The sequence below is a fragment of the Phascolarctos cinereus genome, unplaced genomic scaffold, assembly GCF_003287225.1.
Source record: "Phascolarctos cinereus isolate Bilbo 61053 unplaced genomic scaffold, phaCin_HiC Scaffold_7;HRSCAF=346, whole genome shotgun sequence".
Taxonomy (NCBI): Eukaryota; Metazoa; Chordata; class Mammalia; order Diprotodontia; family Phascolarctidae; genus Phascolarctos; species Phascolarctos cinereus.
Window position 1 is genome coordinate 90,419,347 of NW_027556180.1, and position 24,732 is coordinate 90,444,078.

The window sequence follows — 24,732 nt, forward strand, 5'->3', positions numbered from 1 at the left end:
TTAAATAGGGTGAAATAGTGGAAAAGACAACTGGACTGAAAATCAGGGAGCCTTGGGCTCCGTTCTTGGTTTTGAAAAAAATTTCTGGGCCTCAGACATTTTATCTGTAAAATGTAGATGGTAAGATAGACCACATTGAGCAATTCAGCTAACCAAAAAATTTGAATAATTGAAAGAAGAATTCTGAAAGCAAGAATCTAAGAAGTGAATGCTAAAATTGTGCTTATAAAGCCAACACCTTGACAAAGTAATCAACATAGAAAAAAAGGGAGAGATTGTCCATAACCTATCCTATGCACTGCGTTAGGAACCAGCAGTATGGAAATCTTGGTCATTAAGGTAGCCATGGGTGGATTGTTTTTTTTGTTTGCTTGCCTTGTTTTGTTTTGGTTTTGCTCTGTGTGCGCGTCTGCGTGCGTGTGTGTGTGTGTGTGTGTGTGTGTGTGTGCGTGTGTGTGTTTATTGACCCCGAGAGCCCCTGCTGAGTTAATCATACATTCTGTCCTACAAGCCTTAGTCAAGGAGGATTCACACAAGGAGGACTTTAATCTTTGAAGCCTTTGAGAAATCACGCCTAGATTATAGAAGGAGAAAGGAATAGCCAAAGGGAATGAGAAATGTGGCTTAGCCTCATTGCCTTTGTCATCAGACACATTGTCCCCAGTGCATCTGCTGCAGTAGGTAATAATTGAGGTCAGAGATGAAGAGGATACAGTCTGGAAGCTGGACACTCAGATGCCCCTCCACATAAGGGAGATTGCAGGGGATGGCTTGGGCCTTCTGCACATTTCTAAAGATGGTAGCTTTGTTGTCATTCAGTTGTTTCACTTGTATCTGACTCTTTGTGACCCTATTTGGGGTTTTCTTGGCAGAGATACTGGAGTGGTTTGCTATTTCTTTCTCCAGCTCATTTTACAGATAAGGAAACTGAGGCAGACAGGGTTAAATGAGTTGCTCAGGGTCACATAAATAGTGTCTGAGGCTAGATTTGAACACAGGTCTTCTTGACTTCATGCTTGGCCATATTCACCACATTCACCATATTCATTCATTTATACTACATATTCATATGTAGTGGGAGTTGACAAGTACAATTAGTCCTCAATTAAAGTACCAGGAAAGGAGAACAGAGGTGAGTGTAATGTACAAATCTGCTTCCAATTAGTCTGAGGCATGTTTCTGTTCATTTCAATCAATCAGTCAGTCAGTAAGCATTTATTAAGAGTGCACTATATCTTAGACATTGCTAGGTATTGATGATAGAAAGAAAAATATAAAGCAATCTCTTCCCTGAAGGACCTTACATTCTAATACAGTTTTGTGTGATCTGAGAATTTGTAATTCTGAAAATAAAATTAACTGCAATATTAAAAAACCTGACACATGTATAATTGAAAATGCCGTCCCCCATCCTACTTCCTTGCTTTTTCATACTTTTCCATACTTCCCTCTCAATGTTCCAACTGGATATCATGCCTCTCAAGAACCTATGATTTTGGCACTGTGAATAATCCTGTGTGGGAACTTCCCTCCTCTGATGCAGATAGCAAGCCTTTTACAATGGCTAGTCTTGGAAACTTGTCTGAGGTTCAGAGGTAAAGTTACTTACCCATAGTTATAACATAGAGAAATAAAAGGAAATTAAAAATGTGAAGGGTGAGCCTCTTTTTTGTATCCCCAGTCCTTAGTACAGTGCCAGGCAATTGTAGTTGCTTAATAAATGATTACAGGCTTTATTTATATTAGTAAGAACTTTAAAACAGGATTTCCCATGAAATTTTCAAGCACTGATTATATACTACAACGTACTTTATGAAGATGACACTATTGCCACCTTATCGGTAGAAATCAGAATTTTGGAGTCTGAAATGCGTTTGGATAGGAATACCTTCCATGTGCAGAAAGTCTCATGAGAAAGATCTGTGATTTCTCAGTGTTTGTAATGTGCCTATGTGTTATCTTCCTTGATATCTAGAACCTAACCTTCCCATCTTACATATAAAGAAACTGAGGTTCAGAAAGGTAAGTGACTTCCTCAGTGGCAAAGCCAATCCCAGGACCCAGATCTTCATGACCAGCACTCCTGCCTTCCTCAGTAGCAAAGCCAATCCCAGGACCCAGATCTTCATGACCAGCACTCCTGCCATCATATCATGGGTGTTTACAATCCATTTTCTCTAGTGGAGAGTAGGGTATAATAACAACAACAACAGCAAAAACAATGACATTCATTAATGCTTTCACGTTTGCGAAACACTGCACATGCATTCTTTTAACTGACCCCAACCACAATCCTATAAAGTAGGCGTTATCATTGTCCCTGATTTGCAGATGAAAATAAAGTTAAGACTGAGAAATAAGTGACCCACCTAAGGCTATGTTGCTAGCCAATATACTAGAATCCCTACCATTTGGAATCAAGAGGGGAGTTCACATCTTGGGTCTGCTTTTTTACATGTTTTAGGACCTTTAGCCAAATCTCTCTGGGCATCAGTTTCATCTGTCAATTGGTTCCAAGTCCAAAATCCCAAGATACTACTAGCAATAAGTTTGTTGTAAGACAAGAGACAGAACAATATAGTGGAATAGTAGAATGAACAAGAAACAGAATAAGTATAATATAGACAAGAGGCAAAATAGTATAATAGACTTATGGTCCACAGAGACCTGACTTTGAATGCTAGTTTTTCAGTATTTACTAATTGTGTGACATTGGGCAAGTCTCAATAATAATAATAAAAATAATAAAAGCTAAAATTTACGTAGCATTCACTATGTGCCAGGAGCTGTACTAAGTGCTTTATAATCACCTTATTTAATTCTCACAACAATCCTGGGGGGTAAGTGCTATTAGCATCTTCATTTTACAGATGAAGAAACTGAGGCAGAAGGAGGTTGAATGACTTTGTCCAGGGTCACACAGCTAGCAAGTGGCTGAGACACCTAACCTTAATTGAGTCCTTATTTCCTCAACTGTATAATAGAGATTACGACAGCTCCTGGAGAATGTTGTGAGAAAAACACTGTGAAGTGCTGTTTCGTGTGAGGTCTTATTAGTGTGACTGATGATATGCATTCATGAAGTTCTGCTTGGATCTGGGTATGCCACGTTGTGCATATGGATAGAGGGTTGTCTGTATGAAGGTAACTAGCTGGAAGCCTTGACTCTTAACCTAACGTTGGAGTCAAACTCCAGCCAACTGAACTAACATAAACATCCTTCAGAAAACTGTATTTGTGGCTACTTAGGAATTATTGTGTGTTAAAATAAAATGAAAGGTAGGCTTTGCCTCACTCTCAGGCCCACACCAACAGACATACAAGCAAAGACCGAAAAACAAACAAACGAACAAAACTGAAAAAAGAGATAACCCATTGACCTTTCATAGAAAATATGAAATACTGCCAAATTTTAATGAACTATGTGGTATTTGTTTCTCACTCAAAGCCCTCTTTTACTTTTCCCTGGCTCATTTTGAATTCTAATCACTTCCTTTGCCACTGAATTCTTCTTACTCTCTGTCTTGTGGCTCAGACAGCCTTCTCTCGAGTATGGCAGTGGTTTGCAGAACGGTTTTTTGTTCTGCAACAATAATGAAACACAACAATAACAAAATGCATTGATACCCTTAGGGTAATTTAATATACTACTCATAATATTTTTTTAGATTTATTCATTAAGTGCTTATAATAACTACAATGATAACTTTAGCCCAATAAGCTCCAAATTAAAATTTACAAACCTATAATGCTTCAAACATGTACATGCTTGTTGTAACAGAAGAAAAATATATTTGTAACATAATTGGGCAATTATTTACTAGTTAAGTTACCATCAAAGACTTTTTAACTCAAACTCCTTACACTATCATGATAAATCCCCAAGGGGTTCACAAACCACTAAATGGGAATCACTGGAGTATGGTATAAATCGTATACCTTATTCCTTCTTTCCTTTCAAAAGAATAAAAATAAGCCCCTGGAAAAGCTTTCTGCCTGTAATTATCTCTAGCCAAGCCTTAGGCCTGTCTACCCTGATGGTGCCCCAGCAAGCAGGTCTGGGAGAGCGATCCCATCTGGGAGTATGTTACCTCTACTTAAAGCTAAATGAAGAACAAGATGGCGATGAGACACCATTATTGTTGGGATGTTTCTGTTGGAGAAAAATAAATTAACTTTCTGCCCCTAAGCAATGCATAGAACACTTTGCTTTTTCTGCTCTTTTCCTTTTATCACTGGTTTTGTTTTTTTTTTCTTTTTGGGGTACATCTTTTTATATGAATTATTTGTAGTTGCTTAACAATTAAATAAAATATCTTCAAAGACTTATCAGTTTCCTAGTCTTAGCCAGGGTTGCCCCTCTCCCCACCAGGGCCCTGCTTATGGGCAGGGAAGGACAGCCACACTACTGTTTGCTGCTCAAGACTGGGCATCACTTGCCTCTCTTGCATGAGTTTGTATCTGGTTTATTTTGTTTTATTTTTAATATAGTAGAAGGCTTTCTTTCTAGCATATCATCCACGATCATAGATTTAGAGCTGGAAGAGGTGTCAAGGATCATTTAGTCCAAACTATTCACTTAAGATCTAACCAAGTTAAGTGAATCGCCCAAGGACAATACACAGTCAAGTGTCAGAGCTGCAAGTTCAAGCCAGTTCCAAATCCAACCCTCTTTCTGCTGGATTCTCCTGAATATGTTAGCTATCCTTCCTAGCTTGTATCTTCTAAAAATGTCATTAACATATCCCTGTGTCTTCATTCTTTCTAATTTTGTTCAGCATCACAGGGCCAAACATCAATTCCTTAGAGTACTCTAGGAGAAGAGACCTTCTTCCAACTTGACATTTGATTATTGATCATTTCAGCTTTCTCCTATGTTTATCAAGCATCATAACTGAAAAGAATTTAAAACCTTTTTAAAGAAAAAAGGTGATAACTTTAATATACAAGTAGAAAAACTAATGAAAATATATCACATTGGAATATGGAAACTAAATAACATTCTCAATAAAAATAACTTTTTTTAATCAACCTGAAGTTCATTTTTCAATCTTTTCTGTAATTTTCTGTACCATTTCCCTTTTTCTTCATTTCAGCATAGTGGCCAGACAGTCCTCCCCTGTATCTGACAGTTTTATTATTGAATCACTCCAGGGTTTTAGAAATCCTCGAAGTTGAGGTCACACCTTGATTCTCTTATCGCAGATGGTAAAAAGAAGGCACACAGGAAGAGGGAATTTTCACCGCGTCAAGTAGAAAGACAGCTTTTGGGGTCATTTTCAAAAATAGAATATAGTCAAAAATTAAAATTGAGCTGTCTGGGACTTTCCACATTCAGTGACATAGTTGAACTTCGAATACATTTTCCATGATGATTATAACAATATCTTACTACCAAAGTTATGAGTGATCACAGGACTGATTTACACCTTGAAGGGACCTTAGATACCAAGTCCAGCCATCCATTTTGCAGAGGAAAGATATGAGGCCTAAAGAGGTTCAGGAACTAACCCTAAATTTCCTACCTGTGGGAGAAAATGATCAGTTAGATGGGCTTTTGCCTTTTTTTTTTTTTTGATAATCAACGCTTCTAAAAAAAGGTATATTTTGGTATGTTGATCTTATTTAGACTCTGAGCTGTCACATCTTTTTCCAGTAATTCATTCTAAATGCAGTTCAACAAGTATTTATTGTCATCTCTACATGAAGCTTTGTGTTAGACATTTAGAATACAAAAAATTGATAACATAATCCCTTCCCCCAAGGAGTTTGTAATCTATAGGAGACAAAAGGCATATACGTAAGTATGAACTATGATAATGGCAAAGGAAGGGAGTTTAGATAGATTCCTATAAGAAATATGGATGTAAGGAACCAAGGAAGGCTGCCACCTCATATTCATTTTTGACTTTCCAGTCCACCGAAACCCCTCCATATACTTTTTAAATTTGTATCTCTCCATGGCTTCCCCATCTTGTACTTGTGAAGTTGATTTTTTTTTAAGTTGAACGCAAGACTTTATTTTTGTTAAAGTTCAGCTTGTTAGGTCCAATCCAATGTTCTAGCCTTTCAAGAGATTTTGAGACCCTGACAGTGATCTAATATGTTAGCTACCCTTCCTAGCTTTGTATCTTCTAAAAATTTCATTAACATATCCCTGTGTCTTCATTCTTTCTAATTCTGTTCAGCATCACAGGGCCAAACATTAATTCCTTAGAGTACTCTAGAAGAAGAGACCTTCTTCCAAGTTGACATTGACTATGGGTCAATCCAACCAGTCCCAAAGCCATCTAACAATACTATTGTCTAGCTTATATTTCTTTATTCTGCTCACAATTGTAGGATGAAAAACTGTAACATGTTTAAAATCTAGGTCAACTATATCTGTAGAATCCCACTACTCCATCTTTCAGCCCAGAGCAGTCCAGTCTTCTCCCTTTTCCCTACAATGGCCATTATAAGGTGAGTCTCTCATGAGCTACTCCTGATCCGTCATAATGGGTCTTTGAAATCACTTTTCCTTTTTTTGATGCTCACTAACCATGCATTTTAAGTTAGCGCTCTAAATAAAGCTCATTGGCTTATAGTTTGCAGACTTCTTTTTTTCTTTTTTTGGAAATCCGTTCTTCTTCAGTCCTGTGAAACTTCTTTTCTCTACACTCTTTCACAGATCTCTAGTAATGGCTTAGCAATCAATTCCCAAAGTTCTTTCAACAGTCTAGGATGTAGTTCCTTTGAGCCTGGTGTTTTGAACTCATCAAAGGCAGTTAGGTGCTCTCTTACTAGCTCCTTACTTATCTTAGAAATCAACCTTTTGTTGGCCTTTTTTTCCCTGTCCTTTTCAGCCCTAAGATCACTGTTCTTGGAAGAGAGAGGGGAAAAAAAAGAAACAAAAGAAGCTTTGAACTGAGCAGCACAACCATGTCTCTAAATATAATTCTTTGATTTTCATCTTTGCCTCAGTATAACTTAAAAAAAACACCCAAGCCTATTTGTTGTTCTTAGATTTCCTTGCTAGCCTCAGTTCATTCTCTTTGGTACTACTAGCATATTTTTAAACAAGAAGGCTGGATCTGGCCTTGTAAAATACCCAGCAGTTAGCTCCAGAGTTGATCTCAATATGATTCCAAAGGCAGTGGTGAATTTTTAGACTGTTGCCATGAATCAGCAACTAGCATGAGAACTTCCCATCCCTTTCATGCCTCTGTCACCCTCTGCCTCATTCTGAGTCTCTATGAGGATGCCAATGTGAGCAGAGAAAAAAGAATGGATGCGAGAGATGTTGTGGTGGTAAAATTGATAGTATTTGGTAACTGTATGTACGGAATGAGAGAAAAAAGAGTTTAACACAATGATGCTAGGATGTTGAACCCACAAGACTGGCGAAAGCAAGGGTGGGGAACCTGTGGCCTCAAGGCCACATGTGGCCCTCTAGATCCTCAAGTGTGACCCTTTGACTGAATCCAAACTTCACAGAACAAAACCCCTTAATAAAAGGATTTGTTCTGTGAAACTTGGACTCAGTCAAAGGGCCGCACCCAAGGAAGTAGAAAGCCACATATGGCCTTGAGGCTACAGGTTCTTCACCACAGGACAGGTGCCACCAAACGTCATTCTAAGGCTTGGAAAGGAAATAATCGAGGACCAAAGGTTCTTCCCGTTAATTTGGAAGAATAAGCCAATAAGTGGATAACAAGTTTATAATTTTCCTCTTTGGGAATAAATATAGCTTTTATATACATATGTGTATACATATATGTACAAATGTTCATATATGTGTGTATACACATATGTATATATAGGTATTTATGTGCCTGTATACACATGCATGTATATAAATATAGAAACACACATTTATGTAGAGGATAAATAAAAATCCTCTAAGGAGATAAATATGCTTCCTTCACTTGGGATTTTACTTTCACAACTTAAAATGAAGGCAAAAAATCTTCAATAACTTCACAGCTTCTGAAGCAGATAACTATCATTATCGTGTCATTTCTATGAATAATAGATCTCCTCCATGTAGAAAGAAGATCTGGACAATGGACATAATATTTAGATCTCTTACATTCCAATTATTTACTGAATCAAGATGAACTTTACTGATCTTTCTCTTCCCGTCTCTCTCTCAGGAGAGGAGGGGGAAAGTGTTCTGCTCACACTCATTGTGCTTCATTTGAACTCAGCAAGAGCTCTGCCCTTACAAATTATGCCCTCAGGCCAGAGAAGAGACAGTATTCTACTGACTGTGGAAGAACCCTGGACAAGAAAGCTGAAGCCTTAGATTCTAGTACTAGCTCCGTCATTTATTAGGCATGTTACCTTGGGCAAGTCATAACTTATATGAGCTTCATTTTCCTCATCCATAAAACAGGGATAATAATAACTCCCCTGCCTGCCTCATAGCATTGTGAGTTAGAAATGGAATCATGTAGGTGAAGGTGCTTCAAACACTGCCAAGTGATATTTTCGAGTACAGCATTATTATCTATCTTTAAATTGTCAGGCAGGTGCTTATTACATGCCAGACTAGTGTGGAGAGGCAGTGTGGTATATTGGATCAAGTCCCGAACTTGTAGTCAGGAAGGCCCATGGTCAAATACCACCTCAGCGTGCTGTCCTTAGAGGCAGCAGGATGTAGGTTCAAAAACCACCTCCTACACTTAGTAGCTGAGTGACTATGGACAAGTCGGTCTTTAAGCCTTAGTTTCCTCCTGGTCAAAATGCGGGAATGATAGCTGTAGTACCTACCTCCCAGTATTGTCAAAAGGTTCCAGTGGGATGATACATGTAAAATATTTTGTAAACTTTAGACCTCCATGCAAATGCCAGTTATTATTATTCTACTCAATACCTTAAAGATCCTTTGTTATGTTTTTGCTTCATTTAGCATTCTTCTAGGAGTCTATATGTGGTGGCTACAGATCAAAGTCTAGTAAGAACCTCTCTTGAGAATAGCCACATATGCTTCCATCAGTCAGCCTGTCAATAAGCATTTATTCCAACTACGTGCTCCATGCTAAGCGCTGGGGATGTAAAGAAAGACAAAAGACAGACCTTTCCCTTGAGGAACTGAGAGTCTAATGGAAGAGACAACATGCAAACAACTATGTACAAATGAGCTATATATATAGGATAAATAGGGAATAGTCAACAGAAGGAAGTTAAGACTTCCTAAGAGTTAAGAGTAGGAAAGGATTCCTGTAGAAGGTAAGATTTTAGCTGGCACTTAAAGGAGGTGAAGAGTAGAGATGAAGAGGAAGAGAGTCTAGGTATAGGGGGCAATAGAATTCTTCAATTGAATTCAACAAATAATTATCCAAATCTACTAAATTCAAGGCATTGTGGTAGTTTGGATTCAGTCAAAGGGCTGCACTTGAAGACCTAGAGGGCCACATGTGGCCTCAGGGCCCCAGGTTTCCCACCCCTGTGCTAGATATTGGAGATAAAAAACAAATTGGTCCTTATGCTGGGGAGCTTCCTCAAAGAAAAGATAAGGAATGATGGAAGCAAGTGAGCAATCAGCGTGCTGTAGAAAAAGGTAACAGTTAGGGCAGGGGTGGGAAACCTGTGGCCTTGAGGCCACACGTGGCCCTCTAGGTCCTCAGATGCAGCCCTTAGACTGAATCCAAACTTCACAGAACAAATCCTCTTAATAAAAGGATTTGTTCTATAAAACTTGGACTCAGTCAAAAGGCCAAACCCAAGGACCTAGAAGGCCACATGTGGCCTTGAGGCCCCAGGTTCTCTACCACCAGTCTAAAGGCAAAGGGATAGAGTCAGGAAAACCAAGTAGAAGCGGTGGCTTCTGAGCTAAGGCCTGAAAGGAAAAAGTTTTGAAAGGTCTCTGTGAGGAAAAAATAGAGGCTAGGTAGATGAAGGCAGGAAATGTCATGTTGAACAAGAAAGGGGGTGCTTGAGGGAGATCAAATCTTTGTTATCAAATAAGCTTAATCAAGCAAAATGTCTGCTTTTGTGTATATTTAAGTTCAGAATTTTTGTTTTATTTTAAATGGCATGTTGAAATCAAGAAGCAATCAGTTTAGCTGGAAGGACGGCTAAGTGGTACAGTGAATAGAGCCCTAGGCCTGGTGTCCAGGAAGACTCCAGTTCAAATGCAGCCTCAGACACTAGCTCTGTGACGCCTGGACAAATCACTTAACTTCTGTCTATGTCCGTTTTCTCAACTGTAAAATGGAGAAAATAATAACACCTACCCCACAGGGCTGTTGTCAGGATCAAATAAGATAATAATTGTAAAGCGCTTAGCACACTGCTTGGTGACTAGCAAGTGCTGTGTAAATGTTAGCTATTATTATGTACTTTAGAAGGGGAGCAGCATGAAATGAAACCACTGGAAAGAGTAATTGGAACAAGGTAGAGGGCCTTACATGGTAGGCTGAAGAGTCTATGTTTTTTTCTTAGAGATGGCAGTGAGGCATGGATCATTTTTGAGCAGGGTGATGACATAGTCAAGTCAGATAATTTTGATAGTTATGTGAAAAAAAATGGACAGTTAAGGAAATAGTCAACTGAAGGCAGAATGACCAATTAAGAGGCTATTACAGTAGTCCAGAAGAGATGTGATGAGGAACTTGAACAAGGATGGTGCCAGTGTTCATAGAGAAGAGAGAATGGATGTAAGAGATGTTGAAGGGGTAAAATTGACAGTACTTAGCAACTGTTTGTATATAAGGAATGGGAGAGGGAAAAAAAAAAGAGTTTAACATAACTCCAGGATTTTGAACCTGAAAAAGTGGCAAGAATGTGGGTACCACCAACAGAAAGAGGTTTGAATTGATTAAAAGCAATTTGGGATGAGGGAGGTGGTAAAATGATGAGTTCTGTTTTCAGCTTGCTACACTTGAGATTCCAGGAGGAAAGCCGGGTGAAGATGCCTAGCTTGCTCTTATAGATGCAAGGCTAGAATTCAAGAGAAAAGACTAAACCTGGATATATAGCCTTCAGTGTCACCTTCATAGAGATCATAATTGAAACTGAAGGAGTCCTTGAAATCACCAAGGACAAAAAATGTTGAGAAAAGAAAAGAGGGACCAAGATTGAATTTCAGAGGACACCTCTGCTTAGCAGATGAAAGAGAAACCAACAAAAAGAAGTGTTTAGATGTATAGGAAAACCAAGAGACAAGAGTGTTACCAAAGTCTCAAATGGTTATTACCTTTGTTCAGTCCTTCATCACCTTTCACCTTGACTGTGAACTACTTTCCCAATTGATCTAGCACAAATAACTTTTTCAAACCTCAGGTCTGGCTATGTTACTTCCCAACCCCAGAATCTTCGGTGGATCCTGCCTCCAACCCTAATCCTCACCCTGTTGCCAGGAGGATAAAATGCAAATTCCTCAGCTTGACAGCCTGGCTCCAGTGTATCTTTCCAGGCTTATTTCATATTATTCTCTTCCACAAGCTATTTTGCATTCAATCCTCATTGTCTTTCATCTCAATTTGACTTCTGCCCTTTAAGCATTTTTTCTGCTTAAAATCTTTCTCCTATTTAGCATTCTGGCTGATTATACCAGTTAGCAAGATTAGTCTTTTGCTATAAGCAAAGTATCTTCCTTTCTTCTATAGTAGTTTGAATCTGCCCTTGATCGGGTTCAAGTCCCTTAAATGACCCCAATTCACATAATCCTGGCAGTCTTCATCTTCATTATTCATTCAGACTTTCATTTACCTTCCAAGTCTGTTGTTTTCACTAAGTATTTGCCTACCTGTGTCATTCATATTGCTTTTATTATTAATCTCAAGAATACTTCACGTAGAGAACCTCTGCAGCTGGCTTTTGTGTCTTTCTCCTAAGTTACTTTAATATTATCCAATATTTTATCATACCTCTTCTTTGATGATTTTTAGTCCATTAATTCCTGCTATAAAACATTGCCAAGTGCTGTTAAAAGCTTTGTATACAACATCCAGTAGATCCCTCTTATCAGTTATAGTAATATTATCTTGCAATGACTTTAGTACTTAGTGATTCCCTTCTCCTCTTTCCAAATCCAGCAAATCTTCTCATATGACATTTCTTGTGGGAGCTTCTAAAATCTCTCCTCTAGTTAAGGTTAAAATTAGCTCCTGTTTTGACATATGAACTCCAATACCTGGTCAGAATTTCATTACATCTGGCCAGAGTCCATTATCACACATTTGCAGAACAAAAAGCTTACAGATACATTGCTATCTTTAGAATTCTTTGTAAAATTCCAAATAGAGTCAAGTTAGAGTGAATTTCAGAGTGTGAAAATCAATAACATTTTGGAGTTCATTTATAATAAAGGGTCATAAGACTGACATATGACTTTGTGATTTTTAACTGTAGTATAAGAAGTGATTTTAGTTGTGATTTTTAAAGTGTTTGGTGGAAAAAAAAGAGACCCTAAAAACATGTATATTTTTGATGGACAGTAGGTTATATTTTAGGGTATAGTTCCAGATCTGAAGTAAATAGTTCAAATTGAATCCAAGAAAATTCTGGAGCGGTTCTAAATAAGCAGAGCAGGGTCAAAGGTAGCATGGAAGGTCGTTAGGATAAGGACCCTATGAATATTGAGATTTCCTGAGCTAAGACTCAGTATTTTCCTTTAATCAAAGAAGTGGTCAAAGGGAAGGAGAGTCTATTGGGCACCCCCAGATGATGGCAAGAGGAAGAAGAATATTTAATGATGATGAAAGTAGTTCATCAAAGTGATCAAAGTAGACATTGTCTAGATATAGGTTTGCCTAAGGCTGAACAAGAGAAGAGTGGGTAGAGTTATTTATTTTATGCCTTTAAATGCTGCGCTATTATCTGAAAGAGCTTCTATGTGATTGACTAGTTAATTTCTTATTGCCCAAAGTGAATTTACCTCTTCTCTGTTAAATAGTAGAAGCAATAAGAGAAGCATCTATGATAGAACTGAGACCAAAAAAAGGAAGAACTTATAGCTAAAATAGAAATTTATAGGGACTATGGACTCTTAAATAAGGACAGGAATGAGCAATGTAGTCTGAAACACATCCTATATTTGAGGAGTACAAATTAATTCACGTAAAAACACAGCCCAAGTGTTACCTCAAACAGAAGGCCTTTCCTGATCTCTCTAGTTGTTAAAACCCCATTGTATTGGCCCCTTAAATATTTTGTATAGGAGGCATCCTGGCATGGTAGATTTGTAACTGGTCTTGGAGTCAGGAAGACCTGCTCTAATGCTTACTGACCATGAGAGCCTGGACATTGCCTAACCTCTCAAGACCACAGACAATTTTCTAAGACTATGAATTGTAAACATGTATAGATCAGCATTAGTAAAGGGAGTTACCTACACCAATGAAAAAACAGGTCTGAATGGGGCCAAACAATCTTTTACCTTTGTATATATTGTGTTCACCCAGTAGTTTACAAGTTTCTGAAGGACGATTTTTAAAAAAAATTTTTGTCTTTGTATCTCCATTGTGCCTAATGCTGTGTCTGGCACATAACAAGCACTCAATATATTCTTTTTTAAATTGAAGTGAAGGTAGATCATACCTTGTTGCTTAAAATACTACAGAGAAAATTAGCCCAAGACCTGTTTGGAACCTTTGCTCTTCCACTCCATGCACGTGATAACCAATGGCAAATCACTTCACCTCATCATTAGGAAGAGGCTCTGGTGAATTGAAGCTAGGTGCACCAAAGCTAAGGAAGAGTTTCTCCATAGAATCATCTGTGAATCCCTTTCTTCCTTTTGCCCTGTCCTTAGGATGGACAACAGATCCTCCTTCCCTTGTTGACCCTGCCTTCTGCACTGTGCACCCCCTCCCCAGGTTATCCTTTTAAATCTCAGATTTTCCGCTGTGTGAATTAAAATGTGCCAAATAAAGGGCTCTTGATTTTAGCATTATTGGTCAATCTGATTCTTTTGCAAAGGCTAAGTCCCCCAAAACAACTTTAATGGACTGGAACAAAACCTCAACCATTTCCAATCAACAAATGAGTTAAACAAAGACAACTAGATTCTTTAACAGCAATGTTGATTTGTATCTTGTCAGTTACATTAAAAATGAAGCTGTAAAGTTAAACATTCCTGGGTTGTTGTTTTTTTTTTGTAATATAAATGAAAAATCATTCATTAAGTGCCAAGTATGTGTTAGGCCTTGGAATCACAAATACAGAATTGAAGACAATCCCTTCCCTCAAGAGATTCTAATAGGAGAAACGACATACATAGGGAAGTGGTGGCCAGGGAAGGGCACTTTGGCCCAGGAGGTTACAGGAATGGTGATGGGGCTACAGGGGAATGGATTAATGTACCCCATCCAGGAACAATAGTTGAGTTGATTTTATCATGGTTCATGTTTCCAGAGCAGTGGAGGGTGAGGGGGCTGGGGAAGGACAAGGGAAAGAAAGGAAATGGTTAATAGGTGATAGCAAGGAATTGATGGGGTGGCTGTTTAGGAGGCAGCCAGATAGGAGGGAATGAAGTGAGGAATGTCTGCGGCTATCCTGAAATAGTATTTTGGAAGAGGCAATCATCAGTCAGGAAGCAGTATCCAGAGTTTGGGCTCTTCTAGGGCCTGGTCTGTGGTGTTAGCAGTGAGAAAGCTGGGTTAGGCTTAATCCCTGTAAATTTAGCAACTCTATGTCAACTTATATACATACACATGCTTCCATACAAGGAAGAAACAAATAAAATTGCTGCATAAAGCCAATAATTTTCATGTGATACTCTGCAGCTGCTAGGTCAGGTGATTGTGCCTGTCTTGACATTTCTGTACTTAACCTAATAAATCATAGAATCATACCCTGAGCCCAGAAACTGCAATCTCCAGACTGCAAGTCCAAGGCTCCTTTCTCTCCACTATGATGCCTGCCCTTGATCATTCTAGAGGGCTGGTTGGCTTGAGAGAACACATGATTGGCCACCTGTTCTATCCATATCAAGTCCTTGGTAAGGCTATCCTTAATGAGAGCTGAAAAGGACCTGCTTATTCTTAGAAATTTTGTCTCTGGCAGAATTTCTGTTTTCTTTCATGGCCTGGCTAAAAAAGTTCTACTTCATTTCTGACTGCCTTTTGTAGGTAATTCCATCTGCCTCTACTCCCCAACAGTCTGGAGCTTGGTTTCATCATCTGAGTGGTGTGTTTATTTATCCTGGAAGCCTTTCTTCAAAAAAAGCCCACTTGTGCTTGAGAAGCTGTATTATTTTAGGTCATCTTCTAGTGGCTGCTCAAATCGGCTGCTGCCCTCATTCTCCACATATTTCTATGGTGGAATAGATAGCAATCTTGCTAGACCTGAGGAAGGTGGCAAAAAAAATCCCTATTAGGATCATAGGACATAGCAGCTCAGCTGAGTATATCAGTAGCGTACCTTCAGTTGGTAGTATAATAGAGAGTGCCTCAGATAGACACACCGACAGGGGATGCAGAGGAGAGTGCTCTAGTAATCCCACCAAGACAGAGAGCAGGGACATAGGAGCGTCTCCTGATTCCTGAGGTATTTTTGTTGTTGTTCAGTCATATCTGACTCTTTGTGACTCCCATTTGGGGTTTTCTTAGCTAAGATCCTGGAGTGGTTTGCCATTTCCTTCTTCAGCTCATTTTACAGAAAGGGACACTGAATCAAACAGGGTGATGTGACTTGCCTAGGGTCACACAGTTACTAAATGTCTGAGACTGGATTTGAATTCAGGAAGATGAGTCTTCCTGACTCCAGGCCTGGCATTCTCTCCACCGCATCGCCTCGCTGCCCACTCTGCTTCTGAGTCACAAGCAGAGCCATTGGAAAGTAGAAGCAGTGCAGTCTCTCTGGAAGAGCACTTGATTTACCATTAGGAGACCTCGGCTCAAATCTCAGCTCTGTTATTTACTTATTATGTGATCTTTGATAAGTCACTTAACCTCTGGGGACCTCGGTTTCTGCATCTTGTAAAATGAGGGGATGGGAATAGAGGATGTCCAAGGATGTACGTGTTTATATATAATGGTATATGTACATGTATTTGTTTGTGTGAATACATCTCTGTCGATCTCAAAAACAACATGTCAGCCTTCCTTATGTTTATTTCAGTGAAGAATCTTCACCATCTGCCTCTCATTCTTTATAATCAAAAGGGATCCTGCTGGTGTGGATGGTGTCATTTCCCTTTTCACCAAGCTCCCTATTTCTGTAATTGCAGCCCTATAAACATCAACAGCAGCGGCTCACTGGGGAAGACTTTGTTATTAATACCATGGGATCTGTCGCCTTTGAGTAAATAAATAGATAGTCCTTCTTGAGCACGTTGAATACTATGTTCTAGCAGATACATTAGCAAGACTTGTGGCTTTCTCATGAAAAGGGGAGCCTAACATTTTTTCTAGCGTCTCATTGGCATCTTGGGCGTCTATTTCTCTTGCCCTTTATTTTCACGCATCATTCTCTCACTCCAGATGATTCTCCCTCTTGCTGTTTCTATATGACTAGGCAGTGTTAACCACTGCAGGTTAGCTTGCATATAAATCATTATTAACATAAGGATCAACCATTCTGTATGACACTTTGGCAACTGTTTTCCTTCCAAGATGAAGAGGAAGCTTTAGAAACCTAACAAAGTAGGGAAAGAATTTTAGGGGCGTACATTCAGATGTGAGGAAGCTAGGTGATGCAATGGATAGAGTGCTGGGCTTGGAATCAGGAAGACTCATCTTCTTGAGTTCAAATATGGACTCAGATGCTTACTAGCTGTGTAACCCTGGGCAAGTCCCTTCACCCTATTAGCCCTCGGTTTCCTCCTCTGTAAAATGAGCTGGAGAAGGAAATGGCCAACCACTCCAGGATCTTTGCTGAAGAAACCCCCAATGGGGTCGTAAAGAGTCAGATATGACGAAAATGTGGCTAAACAGGCTAGTGCTGCTTGCTGCAGGCTCTAGGCAGTCACCATGCCTATAATGCAGCACTCACCGCAGGACGAGCAGGAGAAGCTCCAAGATAAAGCTCTTCAGGCTGTGAAGACTCAGTTATTCCAGATGAAACTATGCCTAGACAAGACCGAGCTTGTGGATCCTCTCAAGCACGCCTCTAATATGCTTGGTGAACATCAAACATCTGTGTTACCACCAACGAACTACTATGAACATTGTACGGCTACTTCTGATGAACTGCACCATTTGGAGGTCTGCTTGATAAATGAATTTGCCAGAGGAAGGAAAGTAGCAGATCCCTATGAACTTATACAGTATGCTGGAAATATTATCTCAAGACTCTATCTACTTATTACAGTGGGAGTTGTTTTGTCAAGTTATTTCCTCAGTCCAGAAAATATATTTTGAAAGATTTGGTAGAGATGTGCCACAGTATACGCCCTCTCTTAAGAGGTCTATTTCTTCGAAAGTACCTTTTTTCAATATATCAGAAACATTTTGCCAGAAGAAGGAGAGCCAACAGGTGAAGAAACAACTGGAGACATCAGTGATTCTATGGATTTTGTACGACTAACCATTTCAGAAATGAACAATCCCTGGGTGCGAATCCATCATCAAGGACCTAGCCAGAATAGAGAGAAATGAGAAGGGAAAGACAGGAACTTAGACTTCTGATGGGAACAAATTTGGTTGGCTCAGTCAGCTGGAAGGTGTAAATGTGTAGCAATATAAACAGACTGTTTTGACTGGTATCTTGGAACAAGTTGTGAATTGCAGGGATGCCATACCTGCAGAGTATCTTGTGGAGTATATCAATCAGGTCTTTCCTGATGAATTTCATCTACTGACCTTGAACCCTTTTCTTCAAGCCTATGCTGAATTACACCAAAATGCAAATGTGAAAAACATAATCATTGCTTTAATTGATAGATTATCTTTATTTGCTCACTGTGAAGGTAGACCTGGGATCCCAGCAGATAGTAAACTTTTTGACATATTTTCACAGCAAGTGACCACTATAATACAGTCCAGACAAGGTCGGAAGATGTGGTATCTTTGCAAGTGTCTCTCATCAGCCTTGCCATGAAGTGCTATTCAGATCATGTCGATAATGTTGATCAAGTGTTAGAAACTATGGTGCAAATATTTAATAAGCTAAATCTAGAGCTTATTGCTACCAGCGGTACAGTTTCAAAGGTGCTTGCAAGGCTGTTGAAGATACCTATGACGACATTTTAACATTTTTGAAGTTGAAACATTTTTATCCTCTCTTTGAGTATTTTAACTATAAGTCCAGAAGGAGTATAACTTGTTATGTGCTTAGTAATGTCCTGGATTAAGACACTGAAATTGTCTCACAAGACCAAGTGGATGCAGTCATGCATCTGGTATCAATGTTGATTCAGCTTGTGGAAGACCAGGACCCTGAAGACTTTGCCGATGAGCAGAGCCTTGTGGGAAGATTCATTTGTCTTCTGAGGTCAGATGACCCTGATCATCAATTCTTGATTTTAAACATGGCATGGAAACATTTGTGAGCCAGAGGGAACTAACATATTCACTTATACTCCCTCCCATGGTATTTGTAGCATATCAACCGGGTTTTCGCTACAACGAAAATTACAAAGTGGATGATAAGTGGGAGAAGAAGTGCCAGAAGATTTTTTTTTCATTTGCACATTAGACTATCAATGCTTTAATCAAAGCAGAATTGACAGAGCTGCCTCTATTACTTTTCCTTCAAGGCTCTAGCTTCTGGGGAAATTGGTTTTGAAAACCATGAAACAGTGACATGTGAATTTAGGTCTCAGGCATTTTCTCTGGATGAAGATGAAATCAGTGATTCTAAAGCCCAGCTGGCTGCCATCTCCTTGATCATTGGGTTATTTGAGAGGATGAAGTGCTTCAGTGAAGGGAACAGTGAGTCCTTAAGTACTCAGTGTGCCTTTGCGGCTTCCAAACTGCTGGAAAAGCCAGACCAGGGTCAGGCTGTGAGCACGTGTGCCCATCTCTTCTTCTCTGGCAGAAACACAGACAAGAGTGGAGAAGAGCTTCATGGAGGCAAGAGAGTAATGGAATGCCTAAAGAAAGCTCTGAAGATAGCAAATCAGTGTATGGACTCCCTCACTGCAAGTTCACCTTTTATATAAATTCTGAGCAGATATATCTATTTTTATGAAAAGGAAAATGATGCAGTGACAATTCAGGTTTTGCAAGAACTTCCAAATCTTGAGTCCAGTGAAGAAACAGATTAACAAACATTTTCACAACACCCTGGAGCATTTGCTCTTGAGGAGGGAATCACTAGTCTCAGGGGCCAATTTATGAAGGTTTTATCCTTTAAAGAGAAGAAATGCAGACTTCTTAACATTTACATACAGTATTTTTTAAATTGTTAGATTATTTCTCCTTCCCCTCCCCCCAATAGACTGTGTTTTTTAGAAAAGCCAAGTTAGGTTATTCTTCTCTTATCTGTGATATATTTTATTAGCATCTCTAGACACTCACCTTCAGGACCATAACAAATTAATTCATTTCACAGGTATTCAAGTTGGGTCATCAAATGTCTGTCTGATCAGCACAAGTAGCATGATTGAATTGTTTTTAAAAAATTCCTCTGCTTTTCAAGTCTCTTCTTTCAACTACTAGTTTTTTCTTTCTGTTTCTCTTCACTGTTGTTGCTTCTGTAATTTTATTCAGTCCTAGAGAGCATTAACCTGGAAGTAACTAGTGTTGTCTCTTTTTGTCATCTTGATTTTTACAAGAGATTTGATTTGAGGTGGGAGGGATATTGTATGTTAAATTCAGTTTGAGCTTTTCATTAAATTCAGGACAAGGCTATGTGTAATATTTGCACTAAAACTAGAGTATATTAATTCATATTTGAGAGTTTAAAAGTACCATGGTTAAAACCAGAAGTTTGTGTTTTGCATTTTTGGACATCTACTAGGGACCTATACTCATTATTGGGTGTGTTTATCAAGGAAATTTTGTTCTAAATAGTATAAAAATAAGGAAATTGTAATCTATATAGTTTATATATAACTTTCATTATTGTAAATTTAGGGGAAAATGAGTTACACAAGTATCATGATTTTGTACCAGTGAAACAATAAAATTGCTGTAACGATTAAAAAAAGAAAAACAACAAATTCAGATGTTCAGAATCCACAAATTTAATATTACTTGAGCATTACTCCTTACACATACACACACACACACACACACACACACACACACACACACACACACGCACACACGTACACACATCCCTACCCCTTGTGGACTGAGGAATAGAGAATGGGATTTGGTCCAGTTGATATACAGTCTCTAACATTGCTTTTTGTTGACTTCAAGATTGTATAGTTTGGTGCATAATTGCTCATAATGTATTTGGTTAAATCGGGCCCTATCTATATAGGTTCATATTGGATGTGAACCAGAATGACAGTTCTTTTGTTCTTATTATTAATTTAATATCACGGCCATCATTTACATATAGCACATAATAATATTAGTAGCATATAAGATATGAGAAAATCCATAATGAGTCAGACCCATGGGTCTATACCATCCAGCATTCTGTCCCTGACAGAGAAGGCAGTTAATGTGACAAAATACTTTTTCTGAAATCATCCTCAGAGGTTAGGGATGTACCTTTAAAAATTCATCATTAAAATAACCCATTTTTATGGATACTTATGCTTATGAAGTTTCATCCATTATTGAAGAACCATCCTCTCTTCCCTCACCCCACTCTTCTTTATCAAGGTCAAAGGAAGGAAGGCCTTCAGTATGTTGAAATCTCTGCCCTCGGGAGCTAAACCTTATTTTAATAATGATTCCCATGTAAGCAACACTGAGTATTCTGATAGAAATTAGGACAGTGATAATTATGTGGTTAGTGAGTCCCTAACCTGGACCACCATTTCATGAGGGGCCCCAGACATGCTTGCTTCACTTGGAGCTCAAATCAAATCTCTGAACTTTTTCACCTACTTAGTAGCCAACTTTCCCCCGAATATCCTCCTCTCTGTGTGTGTGTGTGTGTGTGTGTGTGTGTGTGTAAGAATGTAAGCTTTTTGAGGTTAGGAGCTGTCGCATTTATTATATTTATATCTCCAGCATTTAGCACAGTGCCTGACATATAGCAAACAATTAATAAATATTTATATAAAAGGACATGGACAAGAGTTGCACTGGATGGTCAAGAAGTTGGTGGGGTCACAGGTCAGTTTACATATTTTCAAGGTCATTTTAAAGTTTAATTCTTATCTTCCATAGAACTAGGGTCATTCATATTGTTTAGCCATTTCAGTTATGTCCAACTCTTCATAACCCCTTTTGGGTTGGTTTTTTTTTTTTTGGCAAAGATACTGGAGTGGGTTGCCATTTCCTTCTCCAGCTCATTTGACAGATTAAGAAACAAGCAAACAGGGTTAAGTGACTTGCCCAGGATCACACAGCTAGTAAGAGTCTGAGGTTGGATTTAAATTCACGAAGATGAATCTTCCTGACCCTAGGCTTAATACTCTATCACCTAGCTGCCCTAGGGGTAATTTATATACCCAATAAAAATAGTGTCTCAGAGATACTCTTTTTCTTTCCAGCCAAAGACAAGTTTTATTAGAACATCCTTAAGGATGTTATTAGAACTCTTAAGGAGTCTGAACATTAATGAGCTATTGGCTAGATTGCAAGAATCGGAGCAGCGGCTATATTATAAGAATCGGAGCAGCGGCTACATTATAAGAATCGGAGCAGCTTAATGGAGACAAGATGGATCTTATATACAAAAAGACTGTGGGAGGGATCAAGGAGTAGCCAGGTAGTTTGGGGTGACTATAGGAGGGATCTAAGGAGGATCTGGACAGGAGTAGCCAATAAGCTGGGATGAAAAGAATGCCTGGGACCTGGCCAAGGAAGAATGGAGCCCAGTAAGGATCAAGGTGGGAAATGGCCTGGGGCCTTAGGGAGGTAAGACAATGGAGGGCTAGGCTAGGTCAAGGCTGACTGAGAATTGGGAGATTGGGTGTAACCTCAATGAAAGGCCAGCTGATGGGATTATAGCCCTCAGGAACATATACATGAGACACTTCTACCCAAAATGGGTATTTCAAATAAAGACATAGACCCTATCACACAACTGAACTAAGGCAAGGAAAGGGTGAGAAGAGAGGGTGATATCCTGACATATTGAATAAAGAAATTCCTGATTCACACAGTTCTGTGAACATTCCAGCAGTGGAATACCACAAGATTTCCCTTCACTAAGAACTGAACTACTAATATGTTGGCAGATAGCTAGAAAAAAATCACCATCGATACACTTGGCTTCCCTGCAGATCATTGTTACAGGCCTCAGTGCAGAGATGTCAAACTCAAGGTCCTCAGAACTCTCAAGCACTGCCCAAACCAGATTAAAATGCATTTGGGAAATGTTTAACAAAATAAAAGCGCAGTACAACATAGATAATGGTAATTTATGTGGCCCACAAAGCTCTGTTTTTATTTGCATTTGGCACTGATGCTTTAGCAAACTAGGCATCAGATGATAAGTAACATTTTCCAACTCCTGGACTATCTGTTCCTCCACAGCAACCCACAAATATAGACTTTCTAGCAGCTCTCGTGGCAAACATATTTTTCACATATTTTTGGATATTCCTTATGTTCTCCTTACAAACCATACGTACGTGGCTGAAACAACCTCATCAGATTATTTTTACATCTGCTGGGAGCATGCCATAGGTTCCTTTGTGTTCCTAGTACTTAGGCCATCATGGCCCAAAGTGTCAGAGCTAGTCACTCCACTGACATAGCCTTGAGACCATAGGGTCACCTCCACACCACCATGAGACACTGGAGAAGAGCCTTGTGGAGACAAGTAATGGTTTGTGGCCTGTGTGATCTCCAAGGTCCCTTCCAACCCTCGGTTACAAAGATTTTGAATATAATTGATCCCAGAACAGACCCCCATGGTACACCACTTTTACTCCAGGAAGATATCACAAAAATGCTAACTATTCTTAAGCTTAAACTCTTATGCCAGTAGAAATGATGGATAATGATATGGGATAGGGTCTGTACTGGCAAATACATTGGGAGGAATTTCAGGTGAGGAAACTCTCTCCAACAATGAAGTCAGTTTCTTCTTTTTTTTTCCTTTCTTTTTTTTTTTTAACTTGCAGTCTTAACTTCCTGCAGCACAGAAAAGTTAAAAGACTTGACCAGGGTCACATGGCCAGAATGTATCAAAGACTACATTTGAACCACAGGTGTGCCTTATCTCAAAGCCGGCTCTCTATCCTCTATGCAACACAGTGTCTCAAAATTTATACCCTGAAATCCCAAAATATTATAATTATCATGTATCATGTATCTCTTAACTAGGTGATCTTTCAATTTTTAATAGACTAAAATTAACTTGCTATGGTTTGATTGGCAAATATAGCCAAGTGGCCAATTTTTTTTTTAATGTGAAGACCTTGCCATTTCTTTTTCATTCACTGTTGACTTGAAATATATGAAACCATGGCTAAATAATGCTACATGGTCATAGTAGCCCAAATGACCTTTTTTTTTTTCAGGCCTGTGTGGCCAATGCAAATTTCTTCTCTGTATCACATTAAGTATAGACTAGCCAGCCCAACACTTTTTCTAGTATGTAAATCCATATTTTGTGTCTTCACATGCTTCAGCATGGATAATATTGGCATAAACTCAGTCTGAAGTTGGCTTGCTGAAGACAGCTTAACTGTGTTGAGGAATGTGGAAAGAGCTATAATAAAAATCTGAGAGAGCCACCTATCCAATACCCAATAGGTACTCAGTACCTGATAACAATGTGGTAAAAATAACCTTACTATTTACAGTGTAGGCCAGTGTATTGAAAAACACGGCGATGACTTAGGGTACGTATTTATATACTTTACTATGGTTCCATCATATCTCACATGTAGCAACATTTTTATTATGAGGCCTTTCTAGATTTAAAGGGCTTTATGTGTGTGTGTTAGTGTCATATCCCTAGCCTTGAAATGGCAAACCCTTAAAGGATGTGAGTAGGAATCTCAGGCTATTTGATCAGGTAGGCAATTTCCACTCAACCTGTAAAGCAAATTTATCACAGACCTTCCCTTATCACAAGACTAAAACTAGACTCTGGGGCATCATAACAACTGTGACCTGAAGCACATGAAACCCTAGAAAGGGAACACACATTATTTATGCTTTTGATCCCCTTCCTTGAGACAGCTAGCCAACCAACAGAATATGGCCCTAGACAGAAACAAAATGCCCAGAAACAGTAAGCCACCATGATAGTCTTGCTTCTCTGCTGCATGGAATCCTACTGGGTGGTAAGTCTGTATTTTTTTTTTCAAGAAAAAAGGTTACCTTAAGGGAGCCTTTCAAGCATATTCCATCAAAAGAAACCCCAGACCTATTACAACAGTTCATATTGCCTGCCTTCAAGTGATCTTAAATCTTCGCATACTAGCTAAGACCTGGAGTAATATCACATTCATAGAATCACTGGGGGGGTTGGGGGGGGAGGCCCTAGAATGCTACAGTATTTTCTGTAGCATTTATAAATGGTGATGAGTGCGAGAAAGAAATGGACTCAGAATGGAATATGTTCTCAATGATATGTGTTCCCTCTGTCACTGTGACCAAGCAAGCAAGCCATCAACAAATAATTTTTACGTGCGTTCTGTGTGCTAGGGACGAAAATCAAACAATCCTGCCTTCAAGGAGTTTACATTTTATCCAGAAAGATAACGTACACATATAGGTATGCACAAAATATACAAAAAAAAGTATATAAATATATACTTTATACAAAATA

The 24,732-nt window shown here is 38.9% G+C and overlaps 1 protein-coding gene and 1 pseudogene across 3 annotated transcripts in view; both read left to right on the top strand.

Moving 5' to 3' along the window:
* Positions 1-24,732, top strand: part of ENOX1 (ecto-NOX disulfide-thiol exchanger 1) — a 677,866-nt gene that overhangs the window by 430,214 nt on the left and 222,920 nt on the right. The gene's annotated exons all lie outside the window — the stretch shown is intronic.
* LOC110197585 (vacuolar protein sorting-associated protein 35 pseudogene) lies at positions 16,902-19,227 on the top strand (annotated as a pseudogene).